This window comes from Salvia miltiorrhiza, chromosome 4 (genome assembly GCF_028751815.1).
Source record: "Salvia miltiorrhiza cultivar Shanhuang (shh) chromosome 4, IMPLAD_Smil_shh, whole genome shotgun sequence".
NCBI lineage: Eukaryota > Viridiplantae > Streptophyta > Magnoliopsida > Lamiales > Lamiaceae > Salvia > Salvia miltiorrhiza.
In genome coordinates this window covers 14,624,347-14,633,471 of record NC_080390.1, presented here as the reverse complement: position 1 = coordinate 14,633,471, position 9,125 = coordinate 14,624,347, and the positions used below count along the sequence as shown (strand labels likewise).

General features: G+C 39.4%; 1 long non-coding RNA gene across 3 annotated transcripts; it reads left to right on the top strand.

Moving 5' to 3' along the window:
• Window positions 1-609: 609 nt before the first annotated feature.
• LOC131019762 (uncharacterized) lies at window positions 610-3,763 on the top strand. 3 transcript variants are annotated; one of them, XR_009100435.1, is made up of 6 exons: window positions 610-1,119; window positions 1,517-1,701; window positions 2,538-2,578; window positions 3,134-3,246; window positions 3,323-3,437; window positions 3,537-3,763. It is a non-coding gene; the product is annotated as an uncharacterized LOC131019762 (long non-coding RNA). The 3 variants fall into 3 exon arrangements; XR_009100434.1 differs by having other exon boundaries at window positions 3,313-3,437; XR_009100436.1 differs by having other exon boundaries at window positions 3,134-3,437.
• The last annotated feature ends 5,362 nt before the right edge of the window (window positions 3,764-9,125 follow it).

Sequence of the window (9,125 nt, the reverse complement as noted above, 5' to 3'; positions counted from 1 at the left end):
TGTCTCTACAATTTATGAACTATCGTAGTGTATTCTTTGCTGTTTATAAAGTTTTTACTGCAGTTGTTTTTTAAAGCGTAGTATATGGTATGTATCTTCACTTTTGTCTACAAATGCTCTAAATATTGTAGTGTATGTAGGTTGTTTGTTACTACGATTGTAGTCAAACTGTAGTGTATATGCGAGTTTTGACTACAGTGTTTACATTTGTAGTCTATTAATTGTTAAAAAAATATAGTGAAAATTTAATGCCATTTAGCTTATTATTTTAAAAAAAATTAAAATGATTAATATTTTTATTTTAAATTGTAAGAAATAATTTACTATTTAAATAAATAAAATTAAAGAATTTTGCTTAAAAGTAATTAATATTATAACTTTAAAGATAGTAAATATAATAAAAGATCTATTTCTAATCTTAAGAATTTAAATAATGAAATTTGAAAAATAGTACTATTACAAAAAAAATTATTAATATTATATTTAAAAAAATACATTTTTTACTAATATTATTAACTGAAATATCCAAAAATGAAATAATTTTTTTTTAATTATGAAATAGCCCTATCTCTAAATTAGAGGTACCATCCTATCCCCCGCCAAAAATGAATCATAGAGGCTCTACTAACGTATTTCAATTAAGCTTATCCTCCCCACACCGCCCACCACTGGCGCCCACGTCTGCCACACCGCCCTCCCCCACCGCCCTTCACCGCAGCCTCCTTCCCACGCCGCCCTCTCCCGCTGCGGTCTCCTTCAGCTCTTCTCCCCCGTCGCCCCTGTTCGCCGCGGCCCCTACTCGCCGACGCCACTCTTCTCAGTCTCGTCTATCTGCCTCTCTCGTCGGCCTCTCTGCAAGTTGGGCTATGCCTCTTCTTTTTTTTCTTGTTCTTTTTGTTTATTTTTCTTTCTGTGGTTTAACCTTTTCCTTATATTTTAGAGAGTGGTTTGTTTCCCATTGTGCTGATTAATTTATGGGCTTTAAGCTCTTGATCGGATATGCGTCGATTAGGGCAATTGAGACGAAGTTAGTTTTTGATATGAACAATGGCTAACTTATTGGGTTCTTAGCTCTGTGATTACTCTTTTCGAGCTCACTTTTGCAATGCTTATTAAATGGTAAGTCTCTTCTAAAGTTCTAATTTGCTAGGATTTTCATCTCATACATGGCTATGTGTGTGGAGAAGTTGCATTGCTCAAGATTGGATTTTACTCCCCCTCTTTGAAGATTTGACTGCAATTTCTTCATCTTTTGTGAGCTTCAAATATTATTTACCCTGATGATGTTAGGTTTTGAATAATTTCGGCAGGTTATGTTTAAGGACAAAATTATATTTGAAATAGTTATGCCTTTCTATTGACTAAATGAATAGCTTTGTGAAACTAAAAGGATTTTAGACTTAGATATCTGATGATGCTGAGTTCTGAAATACTGTCTGTTGTGTACTGAAGGTGGGATTGGATAGTAATTTGTTGGGGTATTTGGTCTGACCATTTTCATATGGTATTGTTTCAGCTTTGGATATGTAAGGCCTTACATTGTTACTCGGCAGAAGTCAGTTAACACGTGCTTATGTCTGGATGTAAAGTTCATGTATGGAGCATACTGTAATTCCTTCATGGTACCAGCGAGAATGATATATAAAAGCTATAGCAAATTTGATTCAGAAGGAGTTGGGAAACTTTGATTGCTCTGAAGAGGTAATCATGATTGCTCTGAGTTTCTAGTTTAAGATTTAATTAGTATGGAGGAGATTGAATCTGCTTGTTCGGATTCTATAAATGGGATACCTTCTCGAAGACCTATAATTGAGATGACAATTCCTTATGCAATGGAAAAGATTATTGCTTCACCTAGTACTTCAAAGGTGTAGGTGATTTATGTCAATATGAGGTTATAACGCAATAATCTAGATTGAGCTTTTTTAGTTAATTGTAGAGATATATGAAGGTTGTAGCAATAAATTAAGTTTTGCCTTATGCTGCTCTGCTTGGGTTAAGACTCCATTAGATTTTAATGGTTAAGAGGTTCATTTTCTATCAAAATTACCAAGTATCAGACAAGCAATTCATAGCTACTCATTTTTTCTATAATATTTTTGAGTATCTGATGATGTATGTTCATAGATTTTGGAAATTACATTGCAACTAATTGGATTACTACTAACCTACAACTTAATATCCATGGCTTCAGATATCTAAGTAAATTGGTAAAAGATCATCATTTAATTAATCTCTAGATTATTTTCTATTTTTCTCCTATTATATTTTATTTTAGTTTAATTAGTTAATTTAATGATTTTAGGCATTCAATCTAATCTTTAAAAAAACAACATTTAGAGATATGACGAGTGATATAAATGAACTCATTTGACACTTTAAATTATATTTTCGACATTTGGTGCTGAAATCTCATGCAAGGAGAATAATTTCCTGATTGTTTCAAGTTACTTTATAATAAGTTAAATGTTTTCCTTTTTCAAGTTCTTCATTCTGGCAACAATCCAATTCATATGTTCAACTATTTTTCTTTATAGATCTATGAAGCTTACTTCAAAAAACATGCTGAGAAAATCGGGTAAGTATCTTGATCTAGTGATGACCAATTATTGCAGTAAGTTGAATATAATCTAAAGCAATTTGTAATACATGTTGAGAATTTATTAAGAGATTGCGAAAGTTTGGTTGAGAGATGCCTTTTATGATGTATTTGTGAATAGCATATATTACGAAATGAAAGTAGATGTATTATCATTTGCCTTGATTCTACATGAGGTAATGGATTTTATCACTTACATTACATACTTGGTTTAAGACAGTACTTCTGGTTTATCTGCAAGATCCAATTGAGTTTTTCCTTTATGTATATTTTGAATTTTAGATTCTTTCTAATGAGCCTATAGTAAAGATTGAGTTTTGTTCATTCAAAAGAAAATGAGTGGCCTTGTTACAGAATTGATTTCTTATACAAGTAATGTCAGTGATTTGCTCCTCTTGAGCTGCTTTTTTCATGTATGTTTTTCCCTGTGCAAAGTATAAAAATTTTATGATTGGAAGTGTATGATGTTGCTTTAACAAATTAATCTCTATGTGATTCTCAATCTTAACTTATTGAGGGCCGGGATGCCAACAGATCTCTAGGGAGCGACGTCTAGATTCTTCTTCATCTACTGGTAAATATTTATTCACGTTCAATTCAAAATACAAAAAAGGTGGAAGAAACAACCAGCTTGAAAAATCATGAAGGTAATGCCTTCTATTTGTCTCATACTTGTGTGTGATAATTGGGATGGTTTTTCTAACATTTCATAGTTTGACGTAGTGTCCACTACAACCCGATTTGAAACAGTGTGGAGTGTCTATATTGCAATTCATGAAAGACATTATTGAAAATACTATAGGGGGTGGTTCCAACTTCCAACTCTCCACGCTTACTTGTAAGAAATTTTATCTTATCTCACTTATTCAAATTTAAGTTAATTTTTTGTTTATATAAAATAGTGTTGATAATTAAATTTTTAATTGTTAATATGCAGGATAATCGAACTTATGACCGAAAGGATATTGCTGAAGTTCGTGTTGAGTGGGCAAACCTGTTGGTGAAACGAATATAGTATGATAGATTTTAATTTTAGCTATGCAATATGTCGATACTTTATACTGTAAATTTTGAATCGAATTTTAGGTATGACATTTGTGTTAATACTTGCTACAAGATTGTTGGATGAAATATTTTGATTTTGAATGCAAATAAAATATTTTGTACTTTAATTTCGTTTGGATTCTAGGATTTTAAAACAAGTGAACAACAATATGTTACTACGGTTATAAAACCACAGTAATAGGCAAAAACTACGGTATTAAGATTGTAGTCTATATTTCATAAGGATTACGGTTTTAAACTGTAGTCTATAACAAAATAATTGTAGTATTTCAAAACATAGACTACGATTATCTATTAAAAACGTAGATAAAAGTATAAATACACTACAGTTTGGAATAAATTACCTACAGTGGAGCACTGTAGTCTATTAAGCACAATAGACTACGGTTCAAAACTGTAGACTATGTGCGTGCAAAACCGTAGTCTAAGATAACTACAGACTACGGTTTTACAACCGTAGAGAAAAGGGGGGGCCTTTCTCTACATACCTATTCTCTACATTGTGAAATGTTCATACTCTACAGTTTAAAACTGTAGAGTATGAGAGAATTTGTAGTAGTGATTAGACGGAGATAAGCTGGAGAATAGATATGAGGAGTGTTTTATAGGATTAAGGTTAAGCTTTTTGTGAGAAAGCTTCTAACAAATTCCTCGCAATTGCAGAGACCAGTCGAGGACGCAAGTAAAGATCTCTCTGAGGTACCACCTGCAACACGCCAAGTTACTACAGGTGGGCAGTATGTTGAGAATATGATGAGTATGAAATTACCGAGTTTTCCAAAATGATTTATTGATGTTATGAGCTTATCAAATGATGAATTAAAATGATGTTTATGAACTGTTTGACTTGCCAATATTTCTAATGATGAACTTGTGTGTTACCCTCTACTGATGAGACGAATTCGGATCCTGCCACAAGCGGGGTTGTGTACACAGAGGTGACTGAGAGCCGTCTTCGGGTCGGCGGTCACGGTGCTTGAGAAGGAGGCCTACTTCTCAGTACCTTGATGATGATAATTTGTAGATGCGGTACATGCATGTTGATTATTTTTGTCTGCAGACACTTCTTTATGATGTTTGATTATGAAAACTGCATACACAGCTTCTTTGACGACAATTAAATTTTCTGTGTATTGCTGATGATTATGGCAAGCATCAAACATATAGCTCTAAGAGCACTTTTCTTGTCTTTCGGCGCCTGCCCACTGAGTATTATGTACTCACGCCCTGCATATATTTCTAAATGTGCAGGTTAAGCATGGTCGGAGGATGGCATGGTGTTGGCGGGGAATCGTTGTTTCGAGTGATCACCTTTTGATGCCTTTCCGCCTCTATGGCACATTGATGTTTTTGAAGCTGTTCTTGGCTTATTTAAGAAATAGACTCTCGGCTATATGTCTCCATACATATAGTTCGATCACCTTTTGTTGTGTAACTCTGTATATACTGGAATCTCTGTACATATTTGAATTACGACCTTTCGATTGTGTAACTCAAACTCCGATGTTTGACTTTTATAGAAATGTCGATGATTATAACCTAGAAGAATGTTGAAGTTGTTATGAGTTGTTTACGTTTCCGCACAAACGAGTTTAGTTTTCCAGCCTTCGATCCTTCTTTCATTTAGTCGTATCGATACCCGGTCTACGCTATCAATGGCTAGGCGGTGGGCTGCGACAGAGTGGTATCAGAGCAGGTCGTCTGCTCTGAGTAAGTTTCTTGACTAAGCCGAACTTTGTTAGTACCTATCCCTAAAAAGAGTCCTAGTCTAAAATTGAATCTTAGACTAGTTGAGAGTTTTCTTGGAAACAACACCCCAACACCCCATCTCCGCCTGCTTACCGAGGTAAGAGTTATTGATGTTTTGATGTTCTTGATGTTTTGATGTTCATGATGTTTTTGATGTTTTGATGTTTTGATGATCTTGATGTTTTAATGTTCTTTACTGCTTCTATGATAAGTTTTAAGCTTGTATCTACTAATGAGTTAACGAATTGGCTTAATGATGGAAATGCTTGAGGAGATGGAGTATGACATGAGGCAACACTTGTCCCTTTTATGGGGAGATTTTGAGGCTAGTATAGCCGTGGCACCACCGTACCAAAAGAGAACAAGTATGTTGTTGATTGAGGAATACCAGGCAAGTGCTACGTTCACTTTTGACGAACACGATGTTAATATTGCAGGATGCAGAGTCAAGAGGATGCAGCGACGCAAAGGCAATATCGCAAGGAGATGCGCAATTGGTTCAGGGCTACTGGACCTCAAGAGGGTGATACGCTCGGAGAATTCCTTGCGCGTTACCATAGTCGCTGGATGGAGGCTACATCTTGCGGCATCGGCGAGGCTGAGGCCATTACGCACTTGATTCCGCAGCTCCCTTCGGAGTGGCAAGAGTGGGCAGCTTCCCTAGTACCCCACTATGTCTTCCGAAATGATTTCGGGCGCTACTTGGGCGCCGACTTCCGCGGGTTCATTGCAATGATTAGCTACCGCCATTTTGCTTTTGGCGATCCACCTTCACCGCCTTATGGGAACCTGAATGGACCAGCGCCAGGAGGAGCAGAAGAGGCACCTCCACTGCCAACAGAGCCTTATCCAACTATTCCTCCACCTCCAGCTGATCCTATTCCAGTTACGTCTGAGCCTGTTGTCTCAGCGCCGATTGCTTTTGAAACTTATTCCCCTGTGAAGGATCATGATCCATTCTCATCTTTAACACTCATGCCATTTCCCAGTGCAAATTTCCCGTCATGGGATTTTTCTTCGGTGATGGCACTTCTGCCATTACCACCCTCTGAATCGACACCGACTGTTGTGGTTGCTGAGCAGCCGATTGTTGCTACTGAGCCAATTGAGATTGTCCCCTTTAACCCATATCCAAGGGTTGCTCCTTTGCCTGAGCCGGGCACCTTGGCTTTTCAGACGATGATGCACGCGATTCTGTTTTTGCCATCTCGAGATGCCCAGGAGGGAGGATCACGCCCTGTCCGACTTGATAGTGATGAGGACGAATCCGAGGAGGAAACTCCTGCGATGACGGTTGGCTACGGTCGGACTCGGCCACTGCAGCGGAAGACTGCCGCTACTGGCGAAGAGACGTGGGTGCCTGTTCCCGAGATACCTGTATACGGGCCAATGATGGATACTGACGTGGAAGATGAGATAGACGATGATAGCGTTTTTCGCTTAATTGATGAATATGAGGATGGAGAGGCTGAGCTGAGAGAGGACAGGCAAGGTGATGAAGTAGAGAGTGGAGCGCCCGGAGCTGATGGTGGGCGATGATTGTGCTGTTTAGCATAGAAGCTAATATGTCTTTTGTGATGCTTGATGATGAACATAGACGAAATAGTATATGAGTACGCATTTGTAAATGCTTAGTATAATGATGCCTGTGTAGAAGGGGCATCATTGTAAAAATAGGGATTGTTTTGGATGTAAATAGATCCCCACTTTTGTGAAAAGACCTCAAAGAGGCAATTTTCTATGTACATATGCTTACTTGATGTTGATGTTGCCTGATTTGTTGATAATGTTGCTTGACTTAATGAGCGATGATAGAATTGAGTAACCAATAAATGAGAGTTTTGAGATGATGAGAAAACGATAGAATAGAGGTAAGGAGAGTTTATGTTGAAAGAGAAAATAAGATGAGATGAGAGCGCTGAGATATCTGCGCCAGAGTGGAAGCGAATCCGCTGGCGAAACGATTCCGCTGGCGAAGCGATTCCGCTGGCGAAGCAATTCCGCTAGCGAACCGATCCCGCTGGCGAAACGAATCCGCTGGCGAAGTGATCCCTCTGACGAGACCGTTCCTCTGGCTTTTTGTTTTCGCTGCCCCGACTAGCGATTCGTTGACTAGCGATCCCGCTGATGAGCAATCCCGCTGATGAGTGATTCCTCTGAGGAAGGATTCCTCTGCTCCGGCATGTTGATTTCTCTGATAGACCATGCCCCTCTGTTTCTTTTAAATCGTTTCTCTGCACTGCACTGTAGCATCGAGAGTTTGGTTCCGAGGTTGATGCGAATTTTCTTTTCCTTATAGCATGCCTCCGAGAAGGCAAAATCAGAATCGAGTAGAAGAGGAGGAGGAAGAACAAAGAGACCCTACGCCACCACCTCCACCTCCTCCACAGTAAGAGAGAAGAGTAGAAGAGCTCTTCCTCCGACAGAACCCACCTACTTTCAGTGGAGCCGGAGATCCCGCTGAAACGGAAGAATGGATCAGAAGTATGGAAAGGATCTTTAGGTTCCTTAGATACAATGACGCTGAGCGCCTTATGTGCATGACTTACCAGCTGAAAGGGTCTGCTGATTTTTGGTGGGAGGCCAAACAGAAGACTTTGACCCCAGAGCAAATAGATGAACTTACGTGGGAGCAATTCAAAACAGCTCTTTGCGAGAAATATATACCGCGTAGCTATCGCAGAAGGAAAGAAATGGAGTTTGCAAGTTTGAAGCAAGGAAATAAAACGGTAGCTGAATATGACCGTTGTTTCTGTGACTTGGCTCGATATGCACCATATCGAGTAGATACGGATGAGAAGATGTCAGAGTTGTTTTGTGCCGGTTTAAAGCAAGAATTTCGAGTTGTCTTAGCAAGTCAGAGCGCACTCACGTATGCCGAAGCACTGAACAGAGCACTAGACATGGAGCTGGCAATGCAGCTAGAGAAGACGAGTCAACCCTCTGTTCCCCAATCAAACCCGAATGTTCAATCGGGGAGTCAAACCTTTCATGGACAAGGACAGAAGGGAAAAAGGAAGTGGGACGAGAGAAACCAAGGTCCCGAGAAGCCGTGGCAAGGTCAGAATGCGCCACCTTTTTCTCAAGGCAAAGATAAACGATCTTATGCAGCCCCAGTGGCAGCAGCACAAGGACCAAGAGGAATACCTCCCTGCCCAAGATGCAACAAGTTACATTTGGGAGAGTGCAGGATGGGAACAAATAGCTGTTTCACCTGTGGAAGAGCCGGGCATTACTCCAACCAATGCTCGAACCGACAGCAAAGTGGAACCGGTGGAAGACCGAAACCATTCCAGCCGCAGCTCAAGGCCATGGAAGGAGTCCTACCGCTACCACAGCCAGTACGCCAGCAGCCAATGCACCGACAACAGCAGCCGGGAAGACAACCAGCTGGGCCGCAGGCGAATCAACAGCAACATCATCAAAGAATGTTCGCGATCAATCAGAAAGCTCAAGACCAAAATCGGGGAAATCTAACAGGTATAGGCGAGATGAAAGGCGTATCCATAGTAGTTTTGTTCGACACTGGAGCGTCACATTCTTTTATCTCTCACACGTGTGTAGATACTTTAGAACTGGAAGTAGAGTCTGCTCCACAATGCCTGAAAGTGTTTACACCCATAGGCAGAACTACTACGGTATCACACGTTTGTCCTAACGTAGAATTTGAGTTAGGAACGTTGAAGCTCGAGGCCAAGAATCTGAGGGTGAT